This window comes from Bos indicus x Bos taurus, chromosome 12, assembly GCF_003369695.1.
Source record: "Bos indicus x Bos taurus breed Angus x Brahman F1 hybrid chromosome 12, Bos_hybrid_MaternalHap_v2.0, whole genome shotgun sequence".
Lineage (NCBI taxonomy): Eukaryota > Metazoa > Chordata > Mammalia > Artiodactyla > Bovidae > Bos > Bos indicus x Bos taurus.
This window is the reverse complement of record NC_040087.1, coordinates 81,002,674-81,024,471: the sequence shown is the minus strand read 5'-3', so window position 1 is coordinate 81,024,471 and position 21,798 is coordinate 81,002,674.

Sequence of the window (21,798 nt, the reverse complement as noted above, 5' to 3'; positions counted from 1 at the left end):
GTCCATTGAGTCGGTGATGCCATCCAAACATCTCATCCTCTGTTCTCCCCTTCTCCTCCTGCCTTCAATCTTTCCTAGCATCAGGGTCTTTTCCAATGAGTCAGTTATTCGAATCAGGTGGCCAAAGTATTGGAGCTTCAGCATCAGTCCTCCCAATGAACTTTCAGGACTGATTTCCTTTAGGATTAAATTTTGCTTTTCTCTTCAGTGTGGTGGGAGAGTGGACTCTTAAGCTAAAAATGAACAGTGAGAACTTTTCAGCAAACATTACAGGAAGTCTAAACTCTTCTAGAATTCACAGGGACAAAATGACCATTGGGTAGAGGTTTTGGTGAGCACTCATTTTTACCAATAATGAATACAAGCCCATCTAATATTGTTTCTCAAAAAAAGCAATTTTGTCACATTTTGATGAAGATAGAGCTGTCCTGTCTTTGTTTTCGTCTTAATAATGTTTGCAGTCCAAATTGTGCTGAGTTGGAGAATAGCACCCCACACACTGGTGTACCCGTAGGCTGTTACCGCGGATCGCTCTTCTACTGTGACTGGGTGTCCTGTCCTGCTAACCTTCCGCTTCTGTCCCACTGAGGTTAGCCAAAGTTCATGCGCCTTGTCAGTTAAGTTTCTAAACCAGATGAATTATATTTTCTATAATTGAGCTAACCACAGTTAATTGCCTAATACTCTATGCCCACACTAACCGAAAAAAGAATTAATTGCTTGGAAAAGAATGCATTCTGTATTTCGGTCACATCCACACAATCACACCAGAACAAAGTGACAAATAAAAGCACTTCCGTGGTGACCAGAGCCAGAGCTGCAGCCAGTGGTGGCAGCAGAGCCAGGGCTTAAATTACTAAAACCTTTTTACCTCTTTTGGGTGTTTGCTAAGGTTATAAATTGAACTTCTTGTTAAAGCTAGCCAAATTATGTATTATTATTTTTTCCTTTCATCATACAAGAAAATAATTGTAGGTGACCTTTGGCAAAGGTTTAAGTACAATTTAAGAAAATATTATTTGCAAAAGAAGGCTAGATTTTTTTAAATTGCCAGTTTTTACTATTAATGATTCAGTCTTGCATTTAAAAATTTTTATTTCCTAGTTAAGGTATAACACCAGGCCTAAGATTTTCCTAAAGTCTCTCTGGAAATCTGAAATACATATACAAATAGTTTTGCCAACACAGGTTCGTCTAGTCAAGGCTATGGTTTTTCCTGTGATCATGTATGGATGTGAGAGTTGGACTGTGAAGAAGGCTGAGCGCCGAAGAATTGATGCTTTTGAACTGTGGTGTTGGAGAAGACTCTTGAGAGTCCCTTGGACTGCAAGGAGATCCAACCAGTCCATTCTGAAGGAGATAGCTCTGGGATTTCTTTGGAAGGAATGATGCTAAAGCTGAAACTCCAGTACTTTGGCTACCTCATGCGAAGAGTTGACTCATTGGAAAAGACTCTGATGCTGGGAGGGATTGGGGGCAGGAGGAGAAGGGGACGACAGAGGATGAGATGGCTGGATGGCATCACTGACTCGATGGATGTGAGTCTCAGTGAACTCTGGGAGTTGGTGATGGACAGGGAGGCCCGGCGTGCTGCGATTCATGGAGTCACAAAGAGTCGGACACGACTGATCGACTGATCTGATCTGATGCCAATTTTATTAGACTTTTCCCTTTAAAGGAAGCTGAGCAATGAAGAATTGATGCCTTTGAGCTGTGTTGTTGGAGAAGACTCTTGAGAGTCCCTTGGACAGCAAGGAGATCAAACCGGTCCATCCTAAAGGAAATCAGACCTGAACATTCATTGGAAGGACTGATGCTGAAGCTGAAGCTCCAAATACTTTGGCCATCGAGTGAGAATAACTGACTCATTGGAAAAGACCCTGATTCTGGGAAAGATTGAGGGCAGGAGGAGAAGGGGACAAAAGAGGCTGAGATGGTTGGATGACATCACCGACTCAATGGACATGAGTTTGAGCAAGCTCCAGGAGTTGGTGATGGACAGGGAGGCCTGGCATGCTGCAGTCCATGGGGTGGCAAAGAGTCAGACACAACTGAGCAACTGAACTAACTGATACTGAACTTTCCCCTTATACATGAAGGAGTACCAGTACTTTATTTTACCAAGGCTGTATATTGTCACCCTGCTTATTTAACTTATATGCACAGTACATCATGAGAAATGTTGGGCTGGAAGAAGCACAAGCTGGAATCAAGATTGCCGGGAGAAATATCAATAACCTCAGATATGCAGATGACACCACCCTTATGGCAGAAAGTGAAGAGGAACTAAAAAGCCTCTTGATGAAAGTGAAAGAGGAGAGTGAAAAACTTGGCTTAAAGCTCAACATTTAGAAAACAAAGATGATGGCATCTGGTCCCATCACTTCATGGGAACTAGATGGGGAAACAGTGGAAACAGTGTCAGACTTTATTTTTCTGGGCTCCAAAATCACTGCAGATGGTGACTGCAGCCATGAAATTAAAAGACACTTACTCCTTGGAAGGAAAGTTATGACCAACCTAGATAGCATATTGAAAAGCAGAGACATTACTTTGCCAACAAAGTTCCATCTAGTCAAGGCTATGGTTTTTCCAGTGGCCATGTATGGATGTGAGAGTTGGACTTTGAAGAAAGCTAAGCACTGAAGAATTGATGCTTTTGAACTGTGGTGCTGGAGAAGACTCTTGAGAGTCCCTTGGACTGCAAGGAGATCCAAGCAGTACATTCTGAAGGAGATCAGCCCTGGGTGTTCTTTGGAGGGAATGATACTAAAGCTGAAACTCCAGTACTTTGGCCACCTCATGTGAAGAGTTGACTCATTAAAGACTCTGATGCTGGGAGGGATTGGGAGCAGGAGGAGAAGGGGACGACAGAGGATGAGATGGCTGGATGGCATCACTGACTCGATGGATGTAAGTTTGACTGAACTCCAGGAGTTGGTGATGGACAGGGAGGCCTAGTGTGCTGCGATTCATGGGGTTGCAGAGTTGGACACGACTGGGTGACTGAACTGAACTGATGATAATAATGCCAATGAATTCCAAATTTCACTACCTAATTATAAGTGGTACATTTAAGAAAAAGACCAAAAGCTTTGACTATCATCTCTCCCTAATACACTATACCAAATTTGCTACAGTTAATACAAAGTTAAACAAGAAAACAAAAGCTTAGGTAATCCATTTAAATGTGATCGATAATCAGATCAATCTCAAATAATCTTGTGTTGGCAATATAAAATAAATATGGACTTCCTAACTCCTTGAAGCCATTTCTACTGTTAAATCACTTAGTCAAATATGTTTTAGTCTACAATGTTAAGAATTCAAAATGCAGTGCTTTAGTAAAGGCCAGGGAAACCCAAATATATTTGCTATACAACAGAACTCCCAACATATTTGATAAACCCGTAAAGCACAATAAGCATGTTCATGAATAGAATTCTATTCATAATTCTAATGTGAAAAAGTCTGCCTATAAGACTGAACAATACTAGGGAAAAAAAACCATGAAAAAGAAAATCTTGTTTGTCACGTCCAAGGTCTCTCCTTCCCCCACTGCTTTTCTTTTTTGCCTCTGTAGCTTCCTCATCCTGCTTCCCTATCAATCCTAGATCATCTTAAATTGATATTGGCTATTTCAATATTTATTTACATGTATGAAAAGTTAACCAGAAAAAAATTATGGTGTCAGTCAAAAGGAGTCTTAAAATTTACCTATGCGGTCTAATTATCCATATCCCTCATTCTGTTTCTTTAGGATCAATTATTAAGAGTTTTCTGAACTTGGAAATTTGAGTGCTTCTAAAAGACTTTTGTTTTCCTCTATGCTAACCATGCGTGTAGATACAGTTTATTTAGGCAAAATGAGCTACAACTGCAAAGTCTCTGAAAGGAATCAAGAGTAGTGCCAAGTAGTGCCAAGTCATTTAAGAAGGCTGACTAGAAAGAGGGGCTCGTCTCTGTACCTCTCCACCTTCGTCTTAGTGCTCTGTGTTCCCTCGGTCCTCAACACTCTGTTAGTCCCTCCACCTGGAGCGTGGCTGTCCTGAGTACCATCGTCAGTTCTCTCTTGTCCTTCGAGTCGTTACTCACATGTCACCCTTTTGGTAGAACTCACATTTGTTGTTCAGTGGTTAAGTCGTGTCCAACTCTTTGCGACCCCATGGACTGCAGCACACCAGGCTTCCCTGTCCTTCACTCATCTCCTGGAGTTTGCTCAGACTCGTGTCCATTGAGTCTATAAGGCCACCCAACCATCTCAACCTCTCTCTGCCCCTTCTCCTCCTGAACTCAGTCTTTCCCAGCATCAGGGTCTTTTCTAATAAGTTGGCTTTTCATATCAGGTGGCCAAAGTATTCGAGCTTTAGCTTTAGCATCAGTCCTTCCAATGAATATTCAGGGTTGATTTCCTTTAGGATGGACTGGTTTGGTCTCCTTGTGGTCTCAGGGACTCTCAGGAGTGTTCCCCAGCACCACAGTTCAAAAGCACTCACTCTTCACCACTCAGCTCTCTTTACGGTTTGATTCTCAAAGATGTACATGACTACTGGAAAAAAACATAACTGGCTATACGAACCTTTGTAGGTGAAGTGGTATCTTTACTTTTTAATACACTGTGTAGGTGGGTCATAGCTTTTCTTCCAAAACTCACATTGCTACCCTATTTTCAATTGCATTTCCACAAACACATATCCTGTACACTTTCCCTGGCAAATGGTATGTTCTATTTTCTTTATACAAGCTGAGCTTATCACCTAGCAAAAGCACGTAAAGTTTAATGGATAATTAGTACAAATGAATCAAAATGTTAAAAACTGATAAAGCTTCTTTTATTTTGAAGAGACAGCTGACAGTAATTTTCTAGAAAGCTGAACCCTTTCTGATACTTGAAAGCACATTAAGGAAGTGATCTCCTTTTCTACTTGTGTCTCCTAGGATAAATAAAGGCTCACTGGGAAGATTTCCCAAAGGAAAGATGGTAACTAGTGTTTTGGAGGAGGAGGAAAATGTTAAGTAGAACAAGAAGAAGTGGCAAGCAGGGACAAGAAATATGAGGTGTGATAAAGTGGGAATAAGTGTTTGTGAAATATGTGAGATGAACTGGGATACAGGCTTCAAGAGAGAATACACGACTGGTGGGGAGAGGCCAGTTGTTGAAGTATTTAAACTCCCCATCACAGCTCTCCTAGTGTGATGCAATGCTAGTGATTGCTGATTGAGGCTACATTTGCTCAAGGTGATTGTATAATTACACCAAATTCACATTCCTGATTCAGTTTAGTCATCACACCCTTGCTGACAACATGGAAAGATAAAGGAGACTGATGTACCACAGAGCTTCTTACAGACTGTGGTCGCTGCTGGCGTAGCTTTTCACTTGACTCAGCCTTTACATGTCAGCTTGAATAGTCAAAACAACACCCATTTTTGGACAAGGATTGATGAAGGCATCTATTTAAAATATATATATATATATATACTTTTTTTTTTTGGTTCCCTCTCATCTGCATTAGAGGTTTTCATAGCTTCCCAACAGCTTGTCATTGGGAAGGTGTTACCTATTGTGTATATTAGTTGCTTAGTCATGTTTGACTCTTTGTAACGCCATGGACTGTAGCCCACCAAGCCCCTCTGTCCAGGGAATTCTCCAGGCAAGAATCCTGGAGTGGGTTGCCATTTCCTTCTCCAGGGGATCTTCCCTACCCAGGGATCAAACCTGGGTCTCCCACATTGCAGGCAGATTCTCTACCATCTGAACCACCAGGGAAGCCCCACATATTATGTATCTGTTGCTTAATAAGAATCAAGTCCAGAGAAGAAGGGAACACATTTAAGGCTTAATAATCCCTGGAGAAGGCAAAGGCAACCCACTCCCGTGTTCTTGCTTGGGAAATACCATGGACAGAGGAGCCTGGCAGGCTACGGTCCGTGGGGTTCCAAAGAGTCGGGCACGACTGAGTGACTAAGCACAGCACAGCACAGCATAAACACTGGAAGGGCTTCCTTGGTGGCTCAGATGGTAAAGAATCTGCCCACAATGCAGGAGACTGGGGTTTGATCCCTGGGTCGGAAGATACCCTGGAGAAGGGAATGGCAACCCACTCTAGTATTCTCGCCTGAAGAATCCCATGGGCATGGCATCGCAAAGAGTCAGAAAAGACTTAGCAGCTAAACAGCAGCAACACAATGTGAAAGTACTCATTGATGAACAGTATAATGCAAAATAACTCCAGATCTTCAAATTCAGTGGATTGGTTCTCCTGAATGTCATGTTATTCTTATTTGCTGAAGGACTCTATTCTGAGCTTATCCTTCAGAACAAGCTGCGTGCAGTGGAAAGGTAGATTTTTGTCTGAATAAGCTGGCTCTAATCCCAAATGATATTTGTGTGAATCTGCTCTCACACTGGTATTAACTTATTAGACAATTAAAATATGGCAAATGAAGTGAAGGTTGGAACTTGCCTCACGTAATTTCTTTTAATTGTTTCTACTCACACCTCTGCCTTCCATATACAAAATTCTTAAAGTCTATAGGGATATCTTAGTACATATTTATGCAGATCGCTTTTTTATTTATGGAAGGGGATAAGCTCATTCCCCCAGGTGGTTGTAAAACTGCAATTTCACTTTGACATGATACAAATTGGTTTAGAGAAAACAAATTATTCTACAGTCTTTGGAAGCTGAAATGATGCTGCTGGAGCATAGTAACAAGATAAATAAATCTAGAAGATGGCAAATTGTATCTTTCCAACACTTAGATGGGTCTGTCCAGGATCATGCCTCTGAATTTAGGTCACTGATTTTTATCCAGAGATGATTTTTGACTTGCACAAAAGAAATGGAAACCAAGAACTACCTTAAAACAAGCATTGGTTTACATTCTTTTGAAATGTGTATTTACACAGACCATGAAATAAAAATATATGCTCAAGAAAAATGTTGTCTTTTTAATGCTGGTCTGAATGGCCTACCTAAAATAAAATTTTTAGGAGTGAATAAATAGTTTTTGTGACTTAGTCTTCTCCCTAGCCTGTCCTATAAACAGGGGATACTGGAGCATGGACTAATACCCAGAGTTTAAGAACTTACTTTATTGTTTTGGGTAAAATTGTATTCAAGGCTTACATATATTCATAAAAGTACTCAAATGATAAACCATAAGCTCTATGGATTTTAAGTGAACATAGCTAGCATGCCAATAAAATAAGACATTAACAGAATATTCCTAAGTCCCAGAAGGTCTTCTTGTGCCCCCTTCCAAAGATTCTGTCTCCTTAGATCTTGGGTTAGTTTGGCCTATTCTCTAGAAATCAACTGTTTCAGGCGAATTGTCATTGTTTAGTCACTAACCACAGTGTATGCTCAGTCGAGTCTGACTCTTTGTGACCCCATGGACCATACATAGCCCACCAGGCTCCTTGGTCCCTGGAGTTTTCCAGACAAGAGTACTGAAGTGGGTTGCCATTGCCTTCTCCAGGGGATCCAGGGATCCAACCTGAGACTCCTGCATTGGCAGGTAGATACTTTACCACTAAGCTACCAGGAAGTCCTTCAGGCAAATAGTGTCACATATTTTAGAAGATTTTGCATGTGAGTTCACATTCTCCTGGGATTCCCTGGTGGCTCAGACGGTAAAGAGTTTGTCTGTGGCGTAGGAGACCCGGATTCGATCCCCGGGTCATGTCTGTGACGTTGGAGACCTGGATTCGATCCCTGGGTCAGGAAGATCCGCTGGAGCAGGGAATGGCAACGCACTCCAGTATTCTTGCCTGGAGAATCTCACGGACAGAGGAGCCTGGCGGCTACGGGCTACAGTCCATGGGTCGCAAAGAGTCGGACACGATCAAGTGTCTTCACTTTCATGTTCCCTTTTCACCTTCTCCCACTTACCATTCGTTAGCCCAGATGTTTCAGCAGAATCAGAGAAAAGTCAACTGCTTCAAATGAGTTCTAACAGAAGGTCCCGTGGAAGTTAAGGATGTCACCCAGGCTGTGCTTTGATGACAGCCACATCACCCATCCCACAGCTTTCCCCCATAGTGTTTTGGCCAAACATTATACGTAATAGAGTAAAAAATTAAATCACACCATGGTCCCCTAACATGCAGCAAAGAAAATAGGATGTGGAGACTGGCAACAAGCTTTAAAGATCAGAGAAGAGGGTAACACTATTTGGGAATGACTTGTAGTTAGAGAACATTACGTCACAGCACATTAAAAGAGATGGATTCAGTCAGTTCAAACATGACATTTATTTTTAACAATTAGTATTCTATTCTCTGTAATCATGCCCAGCAATTTCAAGTGCTTTAATGAACTCTTACTGGAAAGTGACTATTTCAGGAGGGTATAATGACTTTTAATCACTTCACCCAAGCTCTTAGTAAGAGAGACTGTCAGGAAATGTTTTTGCTTTTGTTATAAAAATAATTGAATTTCCAACTGGAACAAGAAATTTGTCAATATATAACATCCATTGTCTTAATCCCCTTCTTTATTCTCCTTCTCACTCTTCTTCCCAGTGTATTATTGATGAATTTGAACAATTGCTGATTTTTCACTCAGAATAAGCTGAGAAGGGAAATAACGTCTAACTAAGCAACTACTGAGTTCTTATGGTAGTTCTTATGGCAGATACTCAACTCAGCATCTCAGTTAATCCACTCAAAAACTCAGTGAGGCAAACACTATATCCATTTTACAACTGAAGAAATTGGAGTTTAGGAAAATACCCAATTTACTCAGTACCATCTTTGCAAAACTGTCAGAGAAATAATTGAAACACAAAGCCATTTGGATGAAAGATGATGTATATAGTATTTAAGGCTAAGTATTAATATTGCACAGAGTACGTTGGTTGGTAAACTTTCATCTCTTCCAAAGTGAAACATACATATTTAGTACTGTCAGGGTGTAACTAGTAATCACTGTAGATGTCAGTTTCTTTGGTATCTTCGATTATTACCCTAAGACAGCCTCCATAAGTTAGTTTAGGGGTTCTCAAAGTGTGCTACTTAGACCAGTTGTATCAACATCATCTGTGAGCTTGTTAGAAACAAAGTTATGAGCTTCACATTGAATCTCTGGATTTCTGAGCCATTGGATCCAGAAAACTATGTGTTCCCAAGCTCTTGAGATAATTGTTATGCATGTTAAGGCTTGAGAGCCAATGATGTATTTTTAAAAGCATGAAATATAGAGTTATACTGGGTAGCTTTGTATCCTGGTTTGGCAGAATATTACTTATGTGACATTGATCAACGTAATTACCCTCTCTGAGTCAGTTTCTCCATCTTGAAGTCAGGATAATAATAGCACCTGTATGTATAAGGTTGGTTTGAGATTTATATAACACATATAGAAAAATGCCAGGCTTGTGCTGTTGTTAGTCGCTCGGTCATGCCTGACTCTTTGCGACCCCATGGACTGTAGCCTGCCAGGCTCCTCTGTCCATGAAATTCTCCAGGCAAGAATACTGGAGTGGGTAGCCATTCCTTCTCCAGGGATCTTCTAACCCAGGGGTCAAACCTGAGTCTATTGCATTGCCAGGCTCATAGTAAACACTATGCAAATGGTTAGAAATAGACATATTTTTTTGAGCATACAAGCTAAATGAATTGATATCAAAAGCATTCACTCAATAGCTCAATATTTTGGAATAATTTATTTTAATAATGAAATCTAATAAATATTATTTTTGAATGGGAATAAACATTCTTCTTTAAATTTGTTTCACCATTTTAAAATATATAAAACAGAAAAAGAAAGGCTATGGCAAGTTCACATAAATATGGTACAGTAAATTACACTGTTTTATGAAGATGATTTCACATGGAATTCAAAGTAGATGCAATTAGTGCTACAAATTAGAAATAGCAAATGATGATTTAACAAACACATGATTTAACAAACAAATCAAAGAAGAGAAAAAAATTCAGATGAATTTAAATTACTCTATGTAGATTTAATCTTGTGATAAGTAATTCTCAAGAGGAAAGCATAAAATGTTGTTTTTCGTTTCAAAAAGTAGGACACTTGGAAGTTGAGAACAGTTATTGTAGAAGCTAGAATTGTCAATGAAGATAATTAATAGAATCCATAACATGTATTTAAATATGTGAGACGAACATCTAGGGTAATTCGCTCTTTATATACAATGTCAGTTTTAATGAAAGTTGTGCTATATGGTTGCACCTGAGTGTGAGAGATCATATTTGTGATGTCAAGTTGGCCTGCGGACTGATGCAAAGGTTCCCAGCAAAGAGCAGCAGATGGTGTGTAAATACCAAGCCAGACCTATACACTTTTGGGTGGAGGGAGCTATGTTTAAATAGTTTCATGTTCGCAGCATGAAGTGAGGGTATCTGCTGGAAAAAAAAAAACAAAACTTCTTTCCTCTAATCCATATGCACCAATTAAACACACATCATTAAACAGCAAGTGTCTATGTCAAAGTATGATATGTGGAGAAATGAAGGGGAAAATTCAACAGACACAAATTTGTAATTCTCTATCAGTTCCAGTTTTGTTCAGCCTCTCAGTCCAAGTGTCTGGGACCCCATGGATCGCACCCTGCCAGGCTTTCCTGTCCTTCATTATCTCCCGGAGTTTGCTCAAATTCACATCCGTTGAGTCAGTGACACTACCTAATTCCAGAGGAAACAGCAAAATACAACAGCAGTCCAGTTTTTAACATCATTCTTCAGGATAAAGTGCTTTCCCATGTTTTCTCTTAAATGATTCTCACCATAGCACCAGGAGTTAGATACTGCTGTATTTTTTTTTTTTTGCCCTTCCCATTTTATTGTTCAGAGAACAAAGTGTTTGAGAATTTAAATGTCATGTCCAGGGTCATATAACTATTAAGTGGCCCAGGTGGAAAAGTGATACCTACTTGGATTTTGTCCCCAAATCTTTGCTCTTACTATGCCACACCCTCTTTAATCATTTAATTCACTTTCTGTTAGAATTTAAATTTTAATGAAGAAAAAGTGAAAGTGAAGTCGCTCAGTCATGTCCAACTCTTTGCAACACCATGAACTGTAGCCTACCAGGCTTCTCCGTGCATGGGATTTTCCAAGCAACAAAACTGGAGTGGGTTGCCTTTCCCTTCTCCAGGGGATCTTCCCGACCCAGGGATCGAACCCGGGTCTCCCACATTGCAGGCAGATGCTTTACCGTCTGATCCACCAGGGAAGCCTGAAGAAAAAGTGAAGGGTGTCCACAGTTAAAAAATACTGATTTTGTAATTGCATCAATAAACATGGAAGGTTGACTTCCACACCATAAAGGAAAGTGATCTCATCATTTTACTAATTTTTTTTTTCTGATTAGATATCTACATATTTTTAGGTAGGTTCACTTTTTGAAGAGGGATTATCCGAACTCCTTATTGCCAAATTCAGACTTAAATTGAAGAAAGTAGGGAAAACCACTAGACCATTCAGGTATGACCTAAATCAAATCCCTTATGATTATACAGTGGAAGTGAGAAATAGATTTAAGGGCCTAGATCTGATAGATAGAGTGCCTGATGAACTATGGACTGAGCTTCGTGACATTGTAAGGAGACAGGGATCAAGACCATCCCCATGGAAAAGAAATGCAAAAAAGCAAAATGGCTGTCTGGGGAGGCCTTACAAATAGCTGTGAAAAGCAAAGGAGAAAAGGAAAGATATAAACATCAGAATGCAGAGTTCCAAAGAATAGTAAGAAGAGATAAAAAAGCCTTCTTCAACGGTCAATGCAAAGAAATAGAGGAAAACAACAGAATGGGAAAGATCAGACATCTCTTCAAGAAAATTAGAGATGCCAAGGGAACATTCCATGCAAAGATGTGCTCGATAAAGGACAGAAATAGTATGGACTCAACAGAAGCAGAAGATATTAAGAAGAGGTGGCAAGAATACACAGAAGAACTGTACAAAAAAGATCTTCACGACCCAGATAATCACGATGGTGTGATCACTGACCTAGAGCCAGACAAGTGGGCCTTAGAAAGCATCACTGAGAACAAAGCTAGTGAAGGTGATGGAATTCCAGTTGAGCTATTTCAAATCCTGAAAGATGATGCTGTGAAAGTGCTGCACTCAATATGCCAGCCAATTTGGAAAACTCAGCAGTGGCCACAGGACTGGAAAAGGTCAGTTTTCATTCCAATCCCAAAGAAAGGCAATGCCAAAGAATGCTCAAACTACCGCACAATTGCACTCATCTCACATGCTAGTAAAGTAATGCTCAAAATTCTCCAAGCCAGGCTTCAGCATTATGTGAACCGTGAACTTCCTGATGTTCAAGCTGGTTTTAGAAAAGGCACAGGAACCAGAGGTCAAATTGCCAACATGTGCTGGATCATGGAAAAAGCAAGAGAGTTCCAGAAAAACATCTATTTCTGCTTTATTGACTATGCCAAAGCCTTTGACTGTGTGGATCACAATAAACTGTGGAAAATTCTGAAAGAGATGGGAATACCAGAACACCTGATCTGCCTCTTGAGAAATCTGTATGCAGGTCAGGAAGCAACAGTTAGAACTGGACATGGAACAACAGACTGGTTCCAAATAGGAAAAGGAGTTCGTCAAGGCTGTATATTGTCACCCTGCTTATTTAACTTATATGCAGAGTACATCATGAGAAACGCTGGACTGGAAGAAACACAAGCTGGAATCAAGATTGCCAGGAGAAATATCAATAACCTCAGATATGCAGATGACACCACCCTTATGGCAGAAAGTGAAGAGGAACTCAAAAGCCTCTTGATGAAAGTGAAAGTGGAGAGTGAAAAAGTTGGCTTAAAGCTCAACATTCAGAAGACGAAGATCATGGCATCCGGTCCCATCGCTTCATCGGAAATAGATGGGGGAAACAGTGGAAACAGTGTCAGACTTTATTTTTGGGGGTTCCAAAATCACTACAGATGGTGACTGCAGCCATGAAATTAAAAGATGCTTACTCCTTGGAAGGAGAGTTATGACCAACCTAGATAGCATATTCAAAAGCAGAGACATTACTTTGCCAACAAAGTTCCATCTAGTCAAGGCTATGGTTTTTCCTGTGGTCATGTATGGATGTGAGAGTTGGACTGTGAAGAAGGGTGAGCGCCGAAGAATTGATGCTTTTGAACTGTGGTGTTGGAGAAGACTCTTGAGAGTCCCTTGGACTGCAAGGAGATCCAACCAGTCCATTCTGAAGGAGATCAGCCCTGGGTGTTCTTTGGAAGGAATTATGCTAAAGCTGAAACTCCAGTACTTTGGCCACCTCATGTGAAGAGTTGACTCATTGGAAAAGACTCTGATGCTGGGAGGGATTGGGGGCAGGAGAAGAAGGGGACGACAGAGGATGAAATGGCTGGATGGTATCACTGACTCGATGGATGTGATTCTGGGTGAACTCCGGGAGTTGATGATGGACAGGGAGGCCTGGCGTGCTGCGATTCATGGGGTCGTAAAGAATCGGACATGACTGAGTGACTGAACTGAACTGAACTGATCCTCTTCTGTTGGACATGAGGGGTTAAGGTCCCCTGCTGTGAGCAGACAAGGCACCTGTGGGACCCAGTCCCTGGGCAGGACAAGCCTGGGCTGTTGCTTGTCAGGTCTCCCCAGGAAGCCACCCGACCACAGGAGAGCTCCTGAAGGCTGACTTGAGGAAACCCTCCCAGGCCTCCGAAACCCTGGGTTCCATGTGCATAACTAAACTTTTCTTGGATCTGAGATTCGAGGCCAACGCCCCATCTCTTGGTATCTGGCATTTGGTGGGCCGCATTCTTATTCCTTGTGTGCCCGAGGTCTTATTTAGTCATGTAGCAGCACTCGGGCTGGCTTGATGCTGCCTCTGACCTCTTGGCGCCATTTGGTTTTCCATTTAGCTTCATTCCCTGGGAGGGACTGTTGCGGATGAAGGGGAAGCTACGGACTCTATGTGACCTCATCAAGTATGTATGTTGAAGCCCTAGTTCCAGATATGGTGGAAGCTGGGCAAAGGGTCTCTGGGGGATGATTAGGTTTAGGTGAGGTCACCAAGGTGGGGCCCTCATCAGTAGGATCAGAGTTCTTGGAAGACAAGTGAGCAGTACAATCTTTCTGTCAGGTGAAGACACAGCAGAAGGCATCCATCTGAGAACCAGAAAGAGAGCTCCCACCAAGAACCAAGCGAGTCAGCCCCTTGATCTGGGACTTCCCAGCCTCTGGAATCAAGGAAAATATGTTTCTGTTGTTTAAATCACTCAGTCTCTGGTATTGTTGTTATAGTAGCTTTAACTAAGGCTGGGCGGTAACATGCGGGAGCAGCACCCAGGACATTGTTTTGTTAGCGACTCCACTGCTAACTAACCCTTCCTTCGCATCCTGAGAAGAGCTGGTGGGTGCAGCTGAGGGTGGAAGGAGGCTGTTGGAGGTGATGAGAAAAGGAGGGTAGAGACAAGCTGCAAGAAAAACTAGATGTTTAAATTAGAGAAGAGTACACCTTTTGAGGACTTTAAATCTACCTCTGATAAACTTTCTAGATGAATCTTAAGCATTCTAATTTTGAAAATTTCTGTGATCATTATAATACTGTCATCTATTTCTGTCAAAAAGCAATACAATGGCAAATATATGAATTTCTAGCTAAGGAAAAAAATCTAATCACATCCATTTACGTGAATGTATTTTTGTTTCACTGAACTCAAGCTGCATTATTGAGCTTCTCTGAAGAACTGAATCCTTCTTCAAGACAAACCCTGCAGGCAGATTGGAGGGGAGATAGATGCTTTGCATTGAAACACCAGGGGGTTTCAGGAAAGAATGCTACCTACCCCTCTGTGCATTTACATTGATATCAAAACTGGCATGTCAACGATTATCTGTCCTCTTCCATTTTAAACTAGAAAATTCAGGTATTGTATTGTAGGGATAATTTTTTTTTCATGTGGAATGTTATGCTTTCTGATGTTTATAAAATTTTTCATCCTTGCTTTTTAGCTTCATGTGGTCTCCATATTTATATCAATAGTAACATATTTATATCAATAAATAATAGTATTTGATCTAAATAGTAATATTTATATCAATAGTAGCAGCTTTTGTATTAATAACATTACTGCCAAAGAGCAAATCAACCTAGCTTAATCACAGAGTGTGGTTACTCCTAACTCTAACGCTAGGGGAATCCCGTGCTTCTCCCTTACTTGTAATTACGAATCCTGTGGATTGTGACGAGGAGTCTAGAAGAAATTTAAAGAAACTTTAATCATATTTTGCTTTGTCTACAACTTATTTGGCATCTTAATAGCTTATATTAAATTCCAGGTCAGTCCTGGCTTCTTGTAATATTCATATTGCAACATTAAAGAATCGAAGATGAGTTTTAAAAAATGTTCAGTGTCCAGTTTGTACAGACGAAGATACTATAATCACAATAGTAGCACTGTTTAGTGTGACACAGTCATGTGGAAAGATTTTGGATAGAAAAATATTGATCCTGGATCAATAAATATTGTAGAGCTTAAAAAGCAGCATGCTTAAAAGTGTGAGTAGCTATTGACAACTTGTATTGATTAGGCTTGGCAATGGCAAATTTACATGCATTATTTCATTGTCTCTGTCCTTTGAGACGGAGAAGGCAATGGCACCCCACTCCAGTACTCTTGCCTGGAAAATCCCATGGATGTAGGAGCCTGGTAGGCTGCAGTCCATGGGATCACGAAGAGTTGGACAGGACTGAGCGACTTCACTTTCACTTTTCACTTTCGACTTCACTCTCACTTTTCACTTTCATGCCTTGGAGAAGGAAATGGCAACCCACTCCAGTGTTCTTGCCTGGAGAATCCCAGGGACGGCGGAGCCTGGTGGGCTGCTGTCTATGGAGTCGCACAGAGTCGGACACGACTGAAGTGACTTAGCAGTAGCAGCAGCAGTCCTTTGAGATCCACATTTTCTTGGGCACAGTTTACAAAGAAGGAAGATACGTCTCAAAGAATTGTAGTGATTTTTCCAGAATCCTACAACAAAGAAATGATAGAGTTTAAAGTTAAACCCAGGTCTTTGCAACTATAAAGCCCATGTACTAAACTCCAGTATTCTCTAACTTATTTGCCAAACTGAACTCTGGATATCCTGCAAAGAGTTGTAGTTTGTTAAATCAGTTTGAAACAGTCATATTAGGAGTTTCTGGAATGACATATTTTTTTGTGAATGGCAGAGAGATTAAGTTATGAAGTTTAAACTGAAACATATTATTTAATTCCTATTTGTGCAGCTTACAACACAAATGTCAACCTGGAGTATAACTCCATGACCCCAACTGCAAAGGGTGTATAAACAAGCTCATGGCATAGAGAAATGGCACAGCAAAATGAAATGACAGAAGGTGCCAGATACTTTTAACCCAGTGTGTGTACCAAAACCTGACAAAATCTAGGCTTTCCATTTATTTCTTATTTTGCTTATTACAAGACTGACTCCTGGTTTTTCCACTGAAAACAAAACAAAACACAGGATGAAAATGAGCACTTGCTGCCCTTTCTTACTTTGGTCCAACTCAGGTTGTACTGATGTAATCCGTTTGTGTGTAACCACAAACACAAGTCCTCTACATGGAGTTGGTGTATGCGTGCGTGCTTGAGTTGTGTCCATCTCTTTGCGACCCTCTGACCTCTAGCCCTCCCAGGCTCCTTTGTCCATGGGATTCTCCAGGCAAGAATACTGGAATGAGCTGCCATGCCTTCCTCCAGGGGATCTTCCAGCCCCAGGGATTGAACCCACACCTCTTATGTCTCCTGCACTAGAAGATGGATTCTTTACCACTAGCGCCACCTAGGAAGCCCATATGGAATTAATGATGCTCCCTTGATTCCAGGGTCTCTCCTGCTTTTTAAAGTAGTACCATAGTTCTCCTAATAGGTTGTAATAAGAACTTTGAAATGATATTTTGCGGTCCCCCCCCCCATCTTTGTTTTATATTCTGTTGCCAAAATTCTATTTTTCTGCCAAATGTGTCTTATAATCCTAGCCCTCCCAAATCTTTCCATTGACTTTCCTGCTCTTAGTACACACAGTTGAGATAACATTTCTTTCAGGATTCTTTCATTTAATGAGTACTTTTTTTTTTTTTTTTTTTTTAGCATCAGTGCCGTGTCAGTCTCTTGGCAGCTGGTAACATGCAGACCTCCTAAGGGAGTCACACTCTGATTTTTCTCCTGTGCCCCATACTTGCTCGTCCTCCTAACTTCTCTTCCTCCCTTCCTTTAGTTTCACACCCATCCGCCACCCACTCTCCTAGCCTCACCTGGGATCTTGTTAACACCCAGAAATTCTCCCATCTCTGAGCGACAAAGATCAGTATCTGGAGCCAGAAAAATCTCACCATCTTGCTCTCCTTTTTAGAATTCCCTAATGCCTTCCGCACAACTTCGGACCTTGTTTCTTCCCTCCCTGCTTCTTCTTTCCTGTTTGTCCAGCTCCATAATTTGATCCATTCCTCACAGCATTCTTAGGAACATTCCTCCCCATCCTCCAACTCCACCCCTTCTTTCTTTAGTTGCTCTTTTGTGAATCCCTTGGCCGTTACACAGGGGACTCTCAGTGTTCTTAGACCCGAATTGTCAGAGGAAGCTGTGTGGGAGAATGAGACCATGAGGACTGGGGTGGGGGCATCAGAGGCGCAGGGCTTCCAGCTTCAGCTGGCCTCCTCATGCTTGTGCCTCAGCTGCGGAATAAACCCCTGCATCCTCAGGGTTGTTCTAATTCACATTCATTTCTCTAGTCTCTTCTGCTCCAGTTTTCCCCACACGTCTTGCTTTCCAGCTGCCTTAGAAGGCTTCTCCTTCCCCAGACAGGCCATTTTGTCTCCGAATCCTCCACCTCCTACTCCTTCTTTATTTTATTCACCTGCCAGACATTTTCTCATCCTGCAACATCCAATCAAATGTAAATCAAATCAATCAAATCTCTATGTAACTCTAGCCTTTTCTCTTGGGCGGAGGCAGGGAGCCTCATTGTGTGTTCTCATGATTTCCAGTGCGTAGCTAAAATGTGGAGCATGTCTGCATTGTGTGGGAACACCTAGGTTTCAGAGCGCTAAGAATCAGAGATAGGGCGTAGGAAAGGCATACACTGGAGAGCTCAGTAGGAAAGGAAAGTGAAGTCACTCAGTCGTGTCCGACTCTTTGGGACCCCATGGACTGTAGCCCACCAGGCTCCTCTGTCCATGGGATTCTCCAGGCAAGAGTACTGGAGTGGGGTGCCATAACTTGATAGATATTGGGGGAGGGCTTTGTAATTGACGGGGCTTCCCTGGTGGCTCAGCCAGTAGAGAATTTGCCTGTGATGCAGGAGACTCAGGTTTGATCTCTGGGTTGGGAAGATCTCCTGGAGATGGAATGGAAACCCACTTCAATATTCTTGCCTGCAGAATTCCATGAACAGAGGAGCCTGTGGGCTACAGATCATGGGGTTGTGAAGAGTCAGATGCAACTGAGTCACTAACACTTTCACTTCGTAATTGACAGAGACCGTACTGATAGAGACTGATGTTTTGAAATGCAAGTCTTATGGAACTAAAATAAATTTGTTAAATGCAAATTTGAATTCAAGATGGCAGACCGACTGTGTACACATGACCTGACTTTAGTTGGTGGTGGTATTTATAACTATTAGATCTTTTTTAGTAATATTGTTAGCCTTCTGTGTGGAGTGGTAGGGGGAATTAGACATCCCCTTCCTTACAGTCTCAGACAGAATTCTGCTGTACATGCAGTCATGTATCATCAAGCAGGGGCAAAATCAATTGCACTAAACTTAATGTTGTCACTCTCTCTATTTTTTTTTTTTTTCCCATCCTCTACTTGCACAGAGTGTAACATGTTTACTCAAGCCAGAAGACAAAAGATGCTAAGGGCAAAATTCAGCCTAACTCAGGGTCAGATAATTGTATCACAATCATTGAATCAGCAGCTGGATACAAAGTCATTTCACAACCACATCTTGGGTACCATTACTAACTGTTTCATCTCGAACCTGTTAGAAGCTCTCACCCTGTTCCTGAAATGGGAGGGTGTATATGTGGTAGTTCTAGGCAATCCACTAACATCTTGAACATTAGTGTTTAGCCCATTGAAATACATCATATGTGATCAATTATATTATCTAACCAAGCCTCATCATAGATAAAAATAGATGGCATGTTTCTGCCACTCATGGCCCCACGCTTCTGATTTGAAGAATTCCCAATAGTTAATCATCCCTGGATATGAGTTCCTGATTAGATCAATGATTTCCTCAGAGCACAGGTCAAAATTAATATTTGGTTGAAACTTATGAAATTACCATTTTAGGTCAAAAGATGTCAAATAGTGTTACAGGTCAAATGGCTCATACTTCTGTATCACATTGTCTATAATGTTTTTGAAAAAAATTAAAACAAGAAACTCTCAGTTAGCCCTACTGTTTCATTTATCTATTGTGGGAGAATAAATTGCAATAAAACTTACAACTTAGAGCAGCCATTGTGTCATACCTCACGATTTTGTGGTTCTGAATCTTGGGAGGGGCTCAGCTGAGTTTCTTTCCTGTCTGTGGTAGCTCGGTTGCATTTGGCTGCCAAAGAGACTCCTCTGTAAGGCCCGGCTTGGCTACTTTCACATATCTGGCACCTAATAAGGATGGCTAGAGGAGATTCTCGGTAGTGCTGTTGACCGGGGGCCACGGGTGTCTTGTCCACTATGGAGATCTAAGGACAGTCAGGCTTGACAGTTCCTTAAGAGAGAGAAGGTAGAAGTTGCCAGTTTCTCAAGGGCTGGGCATACAAATGGGCACACCTTTACACTTACCACATTCTGTCCATCAAACCCTGGAACAGAACTTGCTCATAGTCAGTGCAAGGGGACAGCCGTGACCCCATCTTCTGCTCCCACTCTGCTATAAATGAGTCAGTCTTCGTATTTCCTCTCTTCTGAAAGCTTGTCCTTCCTTAGGTTGTAGGCTATTTGATCTCCTTGAAATCTTAGCTTTCTGATGGACTCAGGAATTAATATGATTTCATAGTAAGTTCAACTTTTTCTTCATGTTAAGGTGCTAGTCACAGGCTTTCAAATTCTACATCCTAGGTGGAAGCGGAATTCCTTGACTTTAGAATTTGTATCAGCAATTCTACATCCTAAACCACTGAGGAAATCTCTAAGTAAATTATCTTTATTTTCTTGAAGAAATAGCTTGAGAATATATTTCAGCAAAACAAAGAGAGAGGAAAAAAAAAAAACAAGACAAGAATATGTGGGGAGCCAAGAAATGTTAGTTCCATCCCGGGAGCTAAGTGATAGAGGAAGGCTGGGAATAATTTTCAGCAAGAAATCAGTGGGTTCAGATGAAAACAAGGTCAGATATTAAGAAGAATGTGTGAGATACAGCAAACTAAATACATTGGACATAGAGGGTGGCCAGGGGGTTGTTGACCTGAGTTTTAATGATGCAAATAGTTTGACTAATGAGTGGCACATTGTTCTTCAGTCGCTCAGTCCTGTCTGACTCTTTGCGACCCCATGGACCGCAGCACAGAAGGCCTCCCTGTCCATCACCAACTCCCAGAGCTTGCTCAAACTCATGTCCATCGAGTCAGTGATGCCATCCAACCATCTCATCCTCTGTCATCCACTTCCCCTCCTGCTTTCAATCTTTCCCAGCACCAGGGTCTTTTCCAATGAGTCAGTTCTTTACATTGGTGGCCAAAGTGTTGGAGCTTCAGCTTCAGCATCAGTCTTTCCAATGAATATTCAGGGTTGATTTTCTTTAGAATTGACTTGTTTAATCTCCTTGCTGTCCAAGGGACTTTTAAGAGTCTTCTGCAATGCCACAGTTCAAAAGCATCAATTCTTCATAACTCAGACTTCTTTATGGTCCAACTCTCACATCCATACATGATTACTGGAAAAACTATAGCTTTGAATAGATGGACCTTTGTCAGCAAAGTAATGTGTCTGCTTTTTAATGTGTTGTCTACGTTGACCATAGCTATTCTTCCAAGGAGCAAGAATCTTTTATTTTCATGGCTGCAGTCGCCTTCCACAGTGATTTTGGAGTTCCAGAAAATAAAGTCTGTCACTATTTCCATTTTTCCCCTGTCTGTTTGCCATGAAGTAATGGGACTGGATACCATGATCGTGGTTTTTTTCAATGTTGAGTTTTAAGCCAGCTTTTTCATTCTCCTCTTTCATCTTGATCAAGAGGCTCTTTAGTCCCTCTTTGCTTTCTAGCATAAGGGTGATGTCGTCTGCATATCTGAGGTTTTTGATATTTCTCTCAGCAATCTTGATTCCAGTTTGTGCTTCACGTAGCCTGGCATTTCACATGATGTACTCTGCATATATTTTTATACATCACTTTTCACCTTACCCTATGCTCCAAGCACTTCTTTCATCTTCCCAAGCAGACAGTGAGCTACCTATTCATCTTCTTAATTATAGCTTAATAGAAGGTTGTTTTTGACAGTAAATTAATTTAGTCAGTTTCCTGATAAGTATATGGTTTTACTGACATATTTTAGGAAACAAGATACAAAAATTAAACTGTAAAAGTTTATACAGCAAATAATTTTTCTTCCCAGTCTTAAAGCATGGATTTTCAAGGACATATTTAATTTCGTAATCATTTTAAAAAGTGTTGAAAATTTTGCTGAGTTGGATGTGAATGAGGCTGATATTGGGATGTTGTGGGTTTGCCAATAGAAACCTAAGACAGTAGAAATATAACCAATTTGACTCACATGTGGGATGTACAACATGGCTCATCTGAACATAGAATATGTTTTCAAGGCATTC